Consider the following 16,804-nt stretch of genomic DNA (forward strand, 5'->3'; position numbering starts at 1 on the left):
TCTATAATTTGCATTTTTGTCTACATCTTTTCTAACAGTTGTAGTTTTTGCAAGTAACCACCTTTAGATGTACATTTTGTGCCATTAGTTTTAAAGCTGAGACTTTGAGGAAGATGCATTCTGAACAATAGCGATGGTCTGGCCTAAAAGTAGTATGGATTTTCAGAATTGGGCAGATCACTTTAGAAATGAGGAGTTGTTGTTTTTTAGCCCTATTAGTAATAGGGTTCATCTGATGGCAGTAGAGTTTCTGTTATCCTCAGTGGCATATTCCCTGTAGCTTTCCACGTGTTTGCTTTTGAGCTGTACAATGAAGGCAAAACTGTGGCTTTTCTAAACATTTCAAGAAAACATTTAACAAAAGCTGAGAACCAAATATGGATTTCTGAGTTTGCTAAGTACTGAATGCCTCAATATTCTCTTCAAGCTGGACATCTACTGATCTAAGGTCTTTTATTAAGGAATTAATTATATCAGGCTGCTTGTTATCCTTGTCAACTGTTGAAAGCAAATTTAATGTGTCTGTTCCACATACAGAGTCCAGCTCTGCTGCTGCATGAGCTGGTGCTTGTCTTCACCCAGCCAGTTATCATCCAAATAAATGCATTCCTTTTTTTCTTTTTTTAAGTTTTAATTTTTTTTATTAAATATAAAAAAAATCCATTTCTGAATGAACAGTATGTTGTCTGCATACAATTAATTTTGTGAAATAGTAATCATAATATTAGCAATAATATTTATCACATTGGTATTCATCTCATAGTAACAGTAGTGTTGCTTATCCATTTTAATAAACCTTTCTTATGAAATTAATGTTCTCTTATGTTTCCATATTTCTAACTTTTGTTTTTGCTGTTTAGCCATTGATAGACTATAATAGGATATTCTGATGAATAAACTAACAAAGTGTTGTCTAGATGGGATGGTAATTGAGTGGATAGAATAGAATAGAATTTTTTATTGGCCAAGTGTGATTGGACACTCAAGAAATTTGTCTTGGTGCATACGCTCTTAGTGTACATAAAAGAAAAGATCATCAAGAATCATAAGGTACAACACTTAATGATAGTCATAGGGTACAAATAAACAATCGGGAAACAATCAATATCAATATAAATTGTAAGGATACAAGCAACAAAGTTATAGTCATACAGTCATAAGTGGAAGGAGGTGGGTGATGGGAACGATGAGAAGATTAATAGTAGTGCAGATTTAGTAAATAGTTTGACAGTGTTGAGGGAATTATTTGTTTAGCAGAGTGATGGCGTTCAGGAAGAAACTCTTCTTGTGTCTAGTTGTTCTGATGTGCAGTGCTCTGTAGCGTCATTTTGAGAGTAGGAGTTGAAACAGTTTATGTCCAGGATGCGAGGGGTCTCTAGATATTTTCACAGCCCTCTTTTTGACTCGTGCAGTATACAGGTCCTCAATGGAAGGCAGGTTGATAGCAATTGTTTTTTCTGCCGTTCTAATTATCCTCTGAAGTCTGTGTCTGTCTTGTTGGGTTGCAGAACCAAACCAGACAGTTATAGAGGTGCAGATGACAGACTCAATAATTCCTCTGTAGAACTGGATCAGCAGCTCCTTCGGCAGTTTGCTAAAATGAGTCCCATGTTTAAAAATATTTAGTTTCCTCCTTTTCCTTAATTTTAAGTGTTAATCTAGCCACTTTTGCACATTCTCACATTTTCTAAATGAATTTCTGTGGAACGTGCGAAAGTAGATATTTGAAGCTCTTTTTATTTTGCACAAAGGGAAGAAAAGCTTTAGGAAATATAAATCACAGTAACCATATGCAAAGCAAGTGCAAAGTTGTGGTTGTTTGGGAATACATGGATCATTGCTGGAAGTTAATGCAGTATTAATGTGCTAGATGAGGATTGGGGAAACCCAGGTTCTAGTTTTCCTTTAGACATGGAAGTCTGATGATAACCCCCGAATAGTAATTCTCCTCCAGTGAGGATCAATGGCATGTTCTACAAGACAGATGATAAACAAAACCCCTTGTTGCATCCTGTGTTGATAGTTGCCACTCAGGTAGCACAATTCTGAAATGATAGCAATAACACTTAGATTTATATACTACTCGCAGTGATAGGCCCAGTTTTTGCCCTCCCTGAGTCTCCACACACGCCCTGCACTTACCTGCATCCAAAACGGGCTGCATGGGGACTCCTGGGAAGGGCTAAACAAACCCAGGATACACCAGAAGCTGAAGAAACAGTGGATCAAGCTAGTTAGCTGCTGCAAGAAAATTGCACAGACTGACTAACAAACAACACCATGAGAAAGTAGCAAAAATGGTGCATTGGAAGATTTGCAAGAAATAATATTTACCAGCAAGCAAGAACATAAAGTAGACAAAATGATAGAAAATGTTCTGGAACTTTAGAATTCAAACAGACAAGATTCTGCCACATAACACTTAACGGATGTTAAGATAAATTTTGCCTTTCTTGATAAGAAAAAAAGTTTGGATATCAATCCAAATCAATTCCATCTGTTGTTGCAATCAAAGTCTGGTCTCCATACAATTTTCTGTTCCTCTCTCTAATAGATCATCTCTGCTATAAAATCATTCCCTGAAAATATTTGATAGTGGAAATTGCAAAACCTGAATATAGCAGAGTAGAAGAGAAAGAATGGATCACCAGTTGAACACCACCAATTATTGACAAAACTCCATCGGTCAACTGCAAAAGGCAGCAGCTTACATCCTGCATCAATACCTTCAAACCACAATGTCTGTTTATTCCTAAATCCTTGTGAAGGATTCAATAGGTAAATAAAAATGCATAATTTATTTATGTATACCACTTGACTTTTCAACAACTGTGTAAAGCTGACAACAATAAAAAAATTACAAGAAATAAATTAAAAATAAAGATAAAATATTTATTTATTTTATTGTTTCTCAAACATGTACAAGATAACAAGTATAGGTATGAACACAAATATGAACAAAGGAGGTAAATACAGATAAATGGGGACAGTAAGACAGGGATGGTAGGCACGCTGGTGTGCTTATGCATGTCCCCTTTATGGACCTCTTAAGAATGGGATGAGGGTTTGAGATTGAAGTTGTGAGGGTTTGAGGCTGTAACAACAGAGTTGGGTCGAGCATTCCAGGGATTGACCACTCTGTTGCTGAAGTCGTATTTTCTTCAATCGAGTTTGAAGAGGTTTACCTTGAGTTTGTATCAATTGTTTGCCCATGTATTATTGTGGTTGAAGCTGAAGAAGTCATTGACAGACAAGACATTGTAGCAAACAATTTTGTGTACTATGCTTAGATTGGACCACTGGTGGTGGAGTTCCAGATTGTCCATGCCCAAAATTTCAAGTCTGGTGGCATAAGGGATTCGATTGTGAGTAGAGGAGTGGAATACTCTTCTCGAAAAATACCTCTGAATCGTGTTAATGTCCAATATACAGTGTGGGCTCCAGGCGGATGAGCTGTATTCAAGAATTGGTCTGGCAAAGGTTTTGTATGCCCTAGTTAGCAATACAATGTTACCGGAGAAGAAGCTTTGCAAAATTAGGTTAACAACTCTTAATGCCTTTTTGGCAATGCTGTTATAGTGAGCTCTGGGGCTTAGATCATTTGAGATGAGTACTCCTAGGTCCTTGACAGAGTGAGGGTCATCTACGAGATCATTTCTGCCCAAGTTGTATTTGGTGTTCTGATTTTTATTGCCAATGTGTAGGACAAAGCATTTATTAGTTGAAATTTGGAGTTGCCAATTACGCGACCCTTCAGACACATAGTCAAGGTCGCTTTGTAGGGCAGCAGCATTGTCAGTGGTGTTAAATAATTTTATGTCATTGGTGAAGAGGACACAGCTGCTTTTAATATGTTTGCATAGATCATTGATGTAAAGCACAATAAAGCTAAAGGTTTCTCTTTTGCTGAAGGCCCAAGTGAAGGACTGTCAAGGCTTTTTAAAACAACAGCAGAGTGGAGGCCATCCAGATTTTGGGATCTGTGCCATGCTTGGATACCCCACCCCACCCATCTTGGGAATAGTACTACCATTCAGTGACAGACTGGAGTGAGTTCAGAGGTCCATCATCAAGAGACTAAAGAGTCTGGAACTCAAGTTCACGAGGAATAGTTAAAGGATCTTGGTCTGTTTAGCCTACAGCAGAAAAATCTAAAGAGATACTAAAGAGTCTTGAAATATAGTATATCAAGGATGGTCACATAGAAACGGGAATGGATTAATCATGTCTTGGACCAGAGTGCAGGGCCAGTTCCAATGTGTCCAATGCTCATACTGTTTAAATGTTCATACTGTGTTAAAACTACAAGACAGTATGTTCAGACTAGCCTTCAGCAGAAACTTCTGGATGTCAATCAAAGAGATTGTCACATGATGTGATGAGTTCTTTTTATCTGGAATTCCTCAGAGTCTGTCAGAAGTTCCCTAACAGATCCTGCACTGAACCGGAGTTTAACTAGATAAACTTTAAAGTCTTTTCCAACTCTATCATATTATGATGCTTCACTTTAATTCAAAATAGCAACAACATGCAGATACAAAAAATAAAAAATAAAAATCAATCCCATCTGTTGTTGCAACCAAAGTTTGGTCTCCATACAATTTTCTATTCCTCTCTCTAATAGATATTCTCTGTTATGAAATCATTCCCTGAAAATATTTCATGATCTCAGTTTTAAATAAAACCAATTAATCCAATTGGAACAAAGGAACTCATTGTCTCTACAGTTGATTCTGTTCATTTAAAATGTTTTAGATTTTAATAGCTCTATGTGTGACTTATGACCTGTTAGTACAGGAAAATTCAACAGTATGCCACTCATCATAAAGCAGCTTGAAAGCTATAAGTGTGTAGCAGGAGAACACGATGGAATCTGCAAATAAAATAGTGTGTGCAGTAATCCTGCTAAAATACTCAAATAGTTATAACAGTAGTGTGAACATAATGATACTGGTTACATCACTTTTAATCCTGCTTTGTTGGGGTTCAGCACCTTTTCACTACCCAATCCAGTATTTTCTGATCTTGGATTCTGTGTGTCAGCTCAGCACCCTGGAAACCAGGATTCTGGAGAGGCCATCATTTATCTTGTGGGCATATTTTTGAGGAAAACCAGTAAAGCATTTCTCAACCTTGGCAACTTGAAGATGTGTGGACTTCAACTCCAGGAATTGAGTTGGTCCACACATCTTCAAGTTGCCAAGATTGAGAAACATTGCCCTAGAGAAACACTTAGAATGAAAGTTCAATGGATGATCTGAGAATATTTCAAACAACTATTGCGAGCATATTAGGAATAGGTTCCATCTAAGTAGCCCATTGCTATTTGTGGAGATTGGAATATCAAAACATATAGGATGGTAGTCACAGAATAATCCAAGCCTCCTGTTTTGTACATGCAGTAACATAGGGCCGCGGTGTGGCTCAGGCTATAAGAAGCCTGTTATTAAAACACAGCTGCCTGCAATTACTGCAGGTTCTAGTCCCACCAGGTCCAAGGTTGACTCAGCCTTCCATCCTTTATAAGGTAGGTAAAATGAGGACCCAGATTGTTGGGGGGGCAATAAGTTGACTTTGTAAATATACAAATAGAATGAGACTATTGCCTTACACACTGTAAGCCGCCCTGAGTCTTCGGAGAAGGGCGGGATATAAATGTAAACAACAACAACAAAAAATAGTAAAGGTAAAGGTTCCCCTTGCACATATGTGCTAGTCATTCCCGAATCTAGGGGGCGGTGCTCATCTCCATTTCAAAGCTGAATAGCCAGCACTGTCCAAAGACGTCTCTGTGGTCATGTGGCCAGCATGACTCAAAGCCAAAGACACACAGAACACTGTTACCTTCCCACCAAAGATGGTTCCTATTTTTCTACTTGCATTTTTTATGTGCTTTCGAATGCTAGGTTGGCAGAAGCTGGGGCAAGTAACGGGAGCTCACCCCATTACGCAGCACTAGGGATTCGAACCACTGAACTGCCGACCTTTCAATCACCAAGTTCAGAATTTTAGCCACTGAGCCATTGCATCCCATCCAGTGACATAGTATTTGTATACAAAAGAGAGAGGATTCAATTGCAACACCATAGCTATCTTTTTTTCTGTTTGGACCTTCCTGTGGACACAGCTGTAGGATACTGCTCTACATTTTTTTGGAAAACAAAATCAAATCAAAGCTGTAACTCCTAAGTCGATCAAAGGATGAAAATGTCTTTGTGAGCTGGAGACTTCCTTTATACATTTTTTCCTTCTTCTCGAGATCATAGGGAAGAGTGGGTGGCATTCTCAGAGCAACGGGGTTGAAAGTTAGCCCTTTCAAATATTTTTTGTAGTCTGATTTATTTTTCAAGTCATTGCTTTTTAAAAAAAAAAATGCGAAAAATCATGTTGTTGAAAATAAGTCACTTGCAATTACACGCAGAGGGTTTTGAGAGCTACTAAAAGGGGACTATACTTTGACACAGATAAATGATTTTCTCCTGCTTTTACCATTCATGCCCTTCTTCTCCCCATCTTTGTTAAGACACTTCTTGAACTCACCTGGCCTTTTTGCTGTTGGGACATCAGCGTTTAGTAACAATTTTTGGTCTCTTGTATTAACAAGATACAGGTCTTTCCTGAACCTATCTTAGCTCTGCTTCATTAATATCCATATTGTATCAGAGTACTTGGTTCTAACGGTAGTAAAAGATAAATGCAATGACCCAAACCAATAAAATAAGTTCCATGCAATATACATTAATCATACCAAAGTAATTTGATGAGGTTCTGGGTTGAAAGTTTTTGTATTACTTTTTTTTCAAAATCTTCAGGAAGCGATAAAGTGCATAAATTTGAGGCAGATAAATGTTTTCCCTATTTTCCAAAAGGTGAGGAGGAACATCTTTAGACAACATTTTGGACAGAGAGGACTGCTGGTTTGAAGGAGGGGTCAAAGAGGCCATCTATATCAAAACTTTGGGGGAGGGATATGATATCATCTATCTACAGTTTACAACGGGGGTCTCCAACCTTGGTCACTTTAAGCCTGGAGGACTTCAACTCCCAGAATTCCCCAGCCAGCTTTGCTGGCTGGGGAATTCTGGAGTTGAAGTCCTCCAAGCTTAAAGTGACCAAGGTTGGAGACCCCTGGTCTACAACACAGTCCTTTCAACAGTTCCAAGAAAGCTCCACATCCATTTGCACCACTCAGGTGACCCTGATGACACAGATAAACCTCCAGGTGGACTCAACAGCTCTCTAAAAAAATATAAATGACCAGCTGTCTGCAAGGAGTATTAATCCTTCCATTCCTGACCATCCAGTCAGAGCTGAAGAAGTTTCTTGGATGAGAAGCAAAATGTCTTCAAAGAAAAACCAGTAAGTCCAAGTTGCCTCTTGAAAAAGCAAGTTTTAGGACAATCATGACCTGGATGACTGAGAATCTCCATAGACATCTTTAGACAACTGCAGATCAGTCTGACACTGATACCTTAAAAGATTCTACAACGGCTCACTAGATTGTGGGAATTCTGGAAACTTATCTTTAAACAAAGCATTTTTCAAACTATTTCAGGATATTCTGATAAACAAAGTAACAAAGTGTTGTCTAGATGGGATGGTAAGTGGATAGAATAGAATAGAATAGAATAGAATAGAATAGAATAGAATAGAATAGAATAGAATTTTTATTGGCCAAGTGTGATTAGACACACAAGGAATTTGTCTTGGTGCATATGCTCTCAGTGTACATAAAAGAAAAGATACCTTCATCAAGAATCATAAGGTACAACACTTAATGATAGTCATAGGGTACAAATAAGCAATCAGCAAACCATCAATATCAATATAAACCGTAAGGATACAAGCAATAAAGTTACAGTCATACAGTCATAAGTGGAAGGAGACGGGTGATGGGAACAATGAGAAGATTAATAGTAGTATAGATTTAGTAAATAGTTTACTATTTACTGTACTATACTGTACTGGTTTGAAAATTATACTTGAATGGTCATAAATTGTTTCTCAACAAACTTGAGAAAGCTTGAGGTTTATAAAACATGCAAGCAGATGAATGCTAAGTTCTATACTTGAAAACAGATTAAATGGATAGCTATGATAAAGAAAATCTGGTTTGGAAACAGAACTAGTAAAAACATTTTTGGAATAGTAGCTGAGCACTGAATGTAAGTCAGCAATGTGATGTGGTTGTAAAACAAGTGAGTTCCATCTTAACCAACATAAACAAAAGTTCATCATAACATGCCAACTTTACTTAAAGGGTAAGTTTGGAGATTTTCGTCTATGTTTCAGTCTGCAGGACCTGTACACATCAGTGTTTCTAAAAAAAAAAAGATTCTGTCATAATTCTCAAGTTCAAATTGGAACTGCACTATTGCATAAATATTAGTCTTAGTGGTAGGAATATTCTCATTTTCTTAATTCTGTTTGCTGCCATTCATTCCTCAAACTGCTAAGGTTTGGCAATTCCCTTCTTCACAATGGTTTTATATGGTTTAATTAGTCACATGAATGCTAATCATGTACTATTTAATGAATATCACAGAGCTATATAACAGCTGAAATTTAACATGATGGCATCCAAAATCCAGTTTAAAATGGCAGCATCTTGAGTCAGTCACATGAGTAATCCAGCTACTTTAAAAGTTGTAATGAATAAACTGAGGTCATGGTGTTTATTAGTCCATCAGCTTTGGTTAAGAAGTTACTTTAAACTGAAATCAATAGGTCATCCATCTTTGAATCTTTGAAAAACAACTACTTCCTAAGCACTGGTAGATACTTTTTGAGAAAGCACTGCCTTTCCCCAACAGGATCATGAATACTATAATCACAATCCTATCCTTAATCATCTCGCAAAAAATTAAACTGTTTAATTTAATTTACATCTCTTTGACCAACTAACCCATGTGATTTTCTGGCCACAGTTCTCCTCCTTTAAATTGCGTTTCTCCTCATCTCAGCCTCAGATCCTCACTGCTTATAATGCTGCCCTTTTCACTTGACACAGTCTCTTTTTTTCTCTATAACTTAAGATGACTTCTCAGTTCCGTTTTGAATTCTAATTTTTCTTCGTCTTCCTTTCTCCAAGAACATGATGCCTGCCTTTCTGCCTTGTTACTATGCCACCCAAGTGTGGCTGTAGCCAGGGGTTCGCTGCTGGGGGTTTGCAGGGGTTCGGGAGAATCTCTAGCTAAGATTCCGTGCAGTTCGGAGAAACCCCCAAATCCCACTCCTGACTGGCTCTGCCAACCCCTCCCCTCCCAGGAGTCCCCACGCAGCCCATTTTGGATGCATGTAAGTCTAAGACGTGTGGGGAGGCTCAGGGAGGGCAAAAAACAGGCCTACTGGAAGTTCAGGAAGGCCAGAAATGGGCCCGTTTCTGGCCTCCGGAGGGCCTCCAGAGCCTGGGGAGGCCGTTTGTATCCTCCCGGAGGCTCGAAGAAACCTTCCGGAGCCCAGGGAGGGCAAAAATGTTCCCTCACCGCTGTGGTGCAGGAGGTCGACTAGACCACGCCCACCACGGCCACACCCACTCAGCCACTGGCCAGAGGAACCCTTGCTAAAGTTTTTGAAGCCCATCCCTAGCTGTTGCATTTCTTGGCATGTTTGAATACACTGGAGAACTCCTTCAGACTTACTAGAACAGATCTCAAATATATGATAAATCAGGTAAAGTGATGAGCTGTTCAATCATGATACTGACCTATTCCTCTGCTTCCTTCAAGGATCTACAGGTTAACATCTACAGGTTATCGGAATGCACTGCTTATCCAGTCTTGCTACTTTTTGAGGATCAGCATTGACAAGAGAAATCTCTTTTGTTCAGCCTGCAGCTGTGTGGCCACACTTGTGCTAATACTGTAGGAAGTGCAAATTAGGCTGCCTAGCTGGAGCATCACACTAGTAACAGGAAGGATAATATATGGCTGCTGATCAGTAAACAAAGCAGGAGAGATTAAGTTAAAGCAGGAGAGCGGATGTTCTGGTGTCCTCCAGATATATTTTACCTTCAAGTCCCTCTTGGGACATGGGCATAAAAGGTATTATAGTGACATCTCCTCCTGCAGTTTTATTGAAGTAATTTCATCTTTTAGTTGCTGGGCAGAAGAACTCTATAAAAAAATCTTTGGCTCATAAGGCTGTTCTGAAATTTCTGCCGTGTTTTCTGCAATGAAGTCCAAATAACTGAAATTTTAGTAAAGATAACTAGCAGACATTTAATTTTCTGCTTTCCTGCTTCTGCTATTTTGACATTCAATTAACTAATTAATGCCCAGACCTGTAAACATTCACATAACCTTCATTGCATGCAGAATCCCTGCAGTATTAACAAAAAATTAAAAGAATGTATTGAGTTTAGACTTTTTCAGTCCTTTCTGTGTTGCAGAACACAGATTGCAAATGGAGCTACACGTCCCCTTGATTTTTAAAAAAAATGCATACCTAGACAATATTAGAGAAAAAAAGTTTGTAGGAAAAAGAACAAGTTACAATGAAATACATAACCATGTGCCCTTAGAAGAAATGTCCATTGCATGGTCATACTGTATATGCTTTACAGAGAACAAATTATTTGCTGCAATTTAGATGTGAAATAAAGGGAGTCCTTGACATACAACAGGTTATTTAATAAATGCTCAAACAGATACCCCAAAATTACATATGACTCTATTTCAAAGTTACAACAGCTGCTGTGACCCTGTAGCCATTCACACTTACAACTGATCAAGTGACACTGCGGTGCCTCTGTCCCCCAATTCCACACCACTGAGCCTTGGGCCTGCCCCCCTCACACCCGTCACCCATCATATTTAACTTTTGAATCCCTCTGGACCTCATGTTGAGGAAGGAGAGCAGGTCAAGTGTCCCCGGGCCACATAGGGGTAACCCAAATATAGCTGCCAATTGGTCCCATCTGCTTGTGGGCTGGGAGAAAATGGTAGCCACCAGACAAATGGCTTCATTTTTCTGCCTTAAGGAGGTTTGCCGAGAAAACTCGCAGACCTCCTCAAGGCAGCAAAACACAGTTTGTTCTTGGGCTATGCAGCGGTGGTTTGAATGCCATTTTGTGGGTAAGACAAAATGGCAGCTGTTTCCAGAATTGTGTCATGTAGCCGCACAAAGAAGCAATTCATTCCAGCACTTGGAAGGCCTCAGAGCTCTTCAAAAAATAAGTGAAGAGGAGGGTGTTTGGCTTGGTGGGTGGGAATTAGGCCTAAGTCCTGTGGGAGCCCCGGGGTAGGAAGGGTTGTCTTGGGGAATAGGAAAGGCCTTGGGAGGACCAGGGAAGGTTGGCCTGGCTCTGTGCTAGGACTCCTAGCACCACGTGTTTCACTTAACCTGGCTTTCGTTTAATGATTCATTGGGGACAGGTATGGGAGGGTCATTAAGTGACAACTAATGTCACCTAACAACCATCACAACACATGACCCTAATGGGTAGACTCCATTGCGATTGTATTTCAAGGACTACCTACTAATTAGGTTGTAATAACATTAAAATTGTTTCAACTTCTTGTTCAATATTGTTTCAAAAATCGTTTCAACTTCTACCCTCAAAATGATGCTATAGGGCATTGCACACCGGAGCAACTAGACACAAGGACGGTTTTTCCCCCATACGATCACTCTGCTAAATAACTAATTCCTACAACATTGTCAAACTATTCAGTAAGGCTGTATTACTGTTCTTTTTCTCATCTTTCCCAATACCTGTCTCCTTTTCTACTTATGACTATAATTGTGTTACTTATATTTTTATGATTTATATTGCTTTATTTAGTTTCCTCATATGATTGCTTATTTAGTATCCTATGACTATCACTAAGGGTTGTATCTTATGATTTATGATGAATGTATTTTTATGATATGATCATGATATATCACTTACAGCTTTTATGTACACTGAGAGTTTATGTATTGAAGACAAATTCCTTGTGTGTCCAATTACACTTGGCCAATAAAGAGTTCAGTTCTATTCTATTCTGTTCTATTCTATTCTATTCTATTCTATTCTAAGCTATACTATGCCTTGCTATGCTATTCTATAAAAATTGGAACACGATATTGTTCATAAACACATATGACCTATTTCGCACACATAACTGTGAGATACATTTCTTTTTGTGCTTATGGCCTTTTTCCTAGCATTGTCTCTCTTGGTTGCAGAGTCAGCTTGTATTCTACTATGCTCACTTAAGTTCACCTGCAAAGCATGATGTGACACAGGTTTCTATTTCTCAGCCAGTTTGTTGGAAAACCTGATGCTTAATGAAGGCTGAGGGAAGATGAATGGCTCAAAGTCATCCAACTGACTTCTATGCATTACTAAGCGCTGGAACCTGGTATGTGTGTATACATGTTTGTATATGCTTACAGGGACGCACATACATATATACAATCCATTTTACAAATGTTATCTAACTGCAGCAATGCCACAATGTAAACTGTTATAGGCACCTTAACTTGAAAAAATGGGTCTTCCGACTTTATAAAAGTAAAGGTAAAGGTTTGCACATATGTGCTAGTCATTCTCGACTCTAGGGAGTGGTGCTCATCTCCATTTCAAAGCCAAAGAGCCAGCACTGTCTGAAGACGTCTCCGTGGTCATGTGGCTGGCATGACCAAATGTCAAAGGCACACGGAATGCTGTTTATACAGGTTTATATTATTATAATTATATTATATTTATATTTTATATATTATATTATTTATAAATATAATATTTATAATTATATTATAACTTTTTAGGTAAAGGTAAAGGTTCCCCTCGCATATACGTGCTAATTGTTCCCACCTCTAGCAGGCGGTGCTCATCTCCGTTTCAAAGCCGAAGAGCCAGCGCTGTCTGAAGATGTCTCCATGGTCATGTGGCCGGCATGACTAAATGTCAAAGGCGCACAGAATGCTGTTACTTTCCCGCCAAAGGTGGTCCCTATTTTTCTACTTGCATTTTTTACATGCTTTCGAACTGCTAGGTTGGCAGAAGGTGGGACAAGTAATGAGACCTCACCCCGTTACGCGGCTCTAAGGATTCAAACCGCTGAACTGCTTTCGATCGACAAGCTCAACGTCTTACCCACTAAGCCACCGCGTCCCTCCCTGTATATAACTTTATACAGGTCCTTAAAAAAGAAGAAGAGTTTTAAAGGCTGTTTGGACATAAGATCAGACTCCAATCATGGTCTGAGGCCTCATAGGTTCCAAAGAGAATCTAGCTGAAAGATAGTTTTGAAATAAGAAGTGCCCAGTCAGGTACATGGGAAAATAATTGTTCTGATTGAATGCTTGAGTTACATGCACAAGGGTAGGAACTGCAGGCTAATAACTTTTTCTTGTATCCATGGTCTGGATTTTTAGCACCAGCAGTTTGAAGTAGGAACAATCCTGACTGAAAATCTAAGGAAGGGTGGAAGGGGGGAAAAAAGTCACTTTATTGAAGATCTATATCATGATGTGTCACCTTCACATCACCTTATCTCACCTGTGAATCTATTGGTCCCCACCTTGCTGGTTTACAAAGCCTTTTGTTTCTTAAGGATCAGCTAGAAACTCAGTGAACATATTACCATCTATGGTGGACGTGTCTGGCGGCAAAAAAATTCTGGGCAAATATTTAAAAATGGCTAGAAAAAAATAACAGAACAACCAGTTGAAAGTAAACCGGAAACATTTTTACTAGGAATCTTTACGAGAACATACACCAAAGAAATAAAATATCTGATTTTGCACATTATAACAGCTGCACAAATAACATATGCACAAAATTGGAAACAGGAAAAGATACCAACAGATGAAGAAGTGATAGGGGAAATTTTAGAGTGTGCCAAAATGGACAAGTTAACAAAAGAAATTAAAGAGAAAAAAGAGACAGATTATTACATAATCTGGAATAAATGGTATGAATGACTTGAGTCTAGAAATAAAAGGAAAAATAAAGGGGAGAAATTAGAATGTACAGAATGTATTAGAAATGTATAATATGTAAATAATAAATATATAAGAATTTAGAAAAGCTGTTAGTATTAGATAATTTAATGCAGTGGTTCCCAACCAGTGTGCCGCGGCACTAAGGGGTGCCGTGAGATCTTTTGAGGGTGCCGGGAACTTTTGAGCTACGGAGATTTTAAATATCTATTTCCTTATAAGGGTGCCGGGAACTTTTGAAAGGCTTTCCAAGGGTGCCTCAAACAAGAAAAGGTTGTGCCTCAAACAAGAAAAGGTTGGGAACCACTGATTTAATGTAAATAAAGAAAAGAGGTGAAGGTGAAGTTCACGCATCTTAAAGTTGCCATAGTTGAGAAACACTGCGTTAGAAGTAGCGTATGGGCCTTTTTATTTCCTCTTCCACTTTATAACTCTCTCTTTTTTTCGCTCTTCCTTTTACCACTCCTCTTTTTCCTATTGCTTCTGACTATGTTCCATTCCTTTTTTATTTTATTCTCCTTTATGCTAGGAGATATAAATAAGAGAGAAGTGACAAGGATTGCATTGTGACAAGGAAGAGAGCACGAATGAATCAAGTGGGCAGAGAAAGTACACATATATTCATTAGAATTGTGTCCCTATGTGTGAGCTCGCACAACTTACAGAATGTGTGTGTGTGTCAAAGGTGGGTTTCAGCAGGTTCTGAACAGTTGTGGAGAACTGGTAGTGGAAATTTTAAGTAGTTCAGAGAACCAGTAATTACCACCTCTGACTGGCCCATCCCCATCTATTGTCTGCCTCCCAAGTCCCAGCTGATCCCAGCTTGAGTGGGGAGGGAATGGAGATTTTACAGTACCCTTCCCCTGCCACGCCCACCAAGCCAAGCCCACCAAGCCACACTCACCAAACCAAGCCACGCCTACCGAGCCATGCCCACAGAACAAGTAGTAAAAAAAATTGAATCCCACCATTGCTTTCTTTCTCTCTCTCTCTCTCTCTCTCTGTGTGTGTGTGTGAGAGAGAAAGAGATTTTTGTGAGTCATTGTGTTTATGATATATATGTAGTTTGGGATCTTTGTTTTAGACTGAGCTTCTACTCTCATATCTAACTATGGTCAAAAAAAGTTACTGGTTTTCAACCTCACAGTTTTCTGTGAAACATCTATATTGGAGCAGCATATTTGGCAGGTCTTTCTACCACCCAGCAATCATTTAAAATTGGTTAAAGAGTTATAATAGAAATTCTGTAAATATTATTGATCTCTATAATATCCTAAAAGACTACTTGCAGTACTGTTTAGAGAGCACTTATTTTATAACCATATTAAGCACGGGCTTTGAATCCCCACTCTCCTCTCCCTTTCCTTTGCTTTCATAGATAGAAATGAAATCTTTTTTTTTTCATCTGAAATGAAATCCTATTTCCACATGTTAGATGTTTCTGAGGGAATTCTGGGAATTGAAAGTAGCTAGCTTGCCAAGTCTTTACTAAAGATACAACTATTGCCTGTACAAATTCCACCCACAGTGTTTAAATTTTGTTCTTGTATAGATATTGTTAGATTCGGGCAATAACGAGGCAGGAGACCAGGATAGTGACAACAGCTCTTTACTATATGGTGAACCCAGCAACTCGGGCTGGGAAAAACCTCTCCTTAAATACAGTTTAGCCGGAGGCTTCAACCAATCAGCAACGTGCTTTTTTCCCGCCAAAACATTTAAAGATACATTACACTCCTTCCCTCCCAGAAAACACTTTACCATTATTTACATGAGATTTACATATTATTTTTCAACGTAATCACGCAAGTAGACTGGGCGTCTCCTGACTCTTTCGGACCTGCGCAATTCATTCTCTGGGAGTGAGTCGAGCTGACCGGAGGGACTGTCTGTTCCTCTCAGCTCCTCCTCTAGGCCATCCGGCCCTGGATTATTTGCAGAGTCGTCCCTGCTGTTTTCTGACGGAACCTGTTGGCGTCGCTGGACCTCCTGGAAGTCAGATAAGTCCCGCGTTTGCCCCGGGTTTGAGTCAGCTGTGGATTCAAACATTGTATAGTCAGGGCCTGTTTCGTCTAATTCGGATTGTTCGGTTATGCTTTCTTATTTGGTCTATGTGGCGCTTCCATACCCGGCCATCCTTTATCTCCACTAAATATGATTTGGGACCTGTTATTTCTAGGATTTTTCCTGCTAACCAGGTCGGGCCTTCGCTATAGTTGTGTGCCCACACTAGGTCGCCTATTGCCATCCCTCTTGTTTTACCGAGTGCCCCCTTGTAACCGTCTGGTGTGTAGTTCGGGTTTAAACGGTCTAGTGGGCACCTGAGCTTCCGACCCATTAATAACTCTGCTGGGCTTCTGCCAGTTGTGACACAGGGGGTTCTGTGTTGGACGGCCAGGAAGGTATCGATTTTTGTTTGCCAGTCGCCTGGCCTGATTCTGGGCAATGCCTCTTTGCGCCCGGACGGAACGTTCTGCAAGGCCATTCGTCGCAGGGTGGAAAGGCGCCGAGAGGACATGCGGATGCCCTCCTCTGCCAAGTACCCTCAAACTGGGTTGCCGTGAATTGCGGGCCGTTATCGGATACTAACGTGTCGGGCAACCCATGGGTTACAAATAGGTGCCGTAGGACTGAGATCACTGCCTCGGCTGTCATGGATCTCATGAGAATGATTTCCAGCCATTTGGAGTAGGCATCGACTACCACCAGAAAGGTTTGGCCGTGGAAGGGGCCGGCAAAATCGATGTGGATCCTAGACCAGGGCCCTTGGGGTCTCTCCCATTCCCGAATCGGGGCCGTTGGGGGTAGCGGTCTGGACTCCTGGCAGGCCTGGCATTTCCCTACCCTCTCAGCAATTTCCGAGTCCATTAAGGGC

The sequence above is a fragment of the Ahaetulla prasina genome, chromosome 7, assembly GCF_028640845.1.
Source record: "Ahaetulla prasina isolate Xishuangbanna chromosome 7, ASM2864084v1, whole genome shotgun sequence".
Lineage (NCBI taxonomy): Eukaryota > Metazoa > Chordata > Lepidosauria > Squamata > Colubridae > Ahaetulla > Ahaetulla prasina.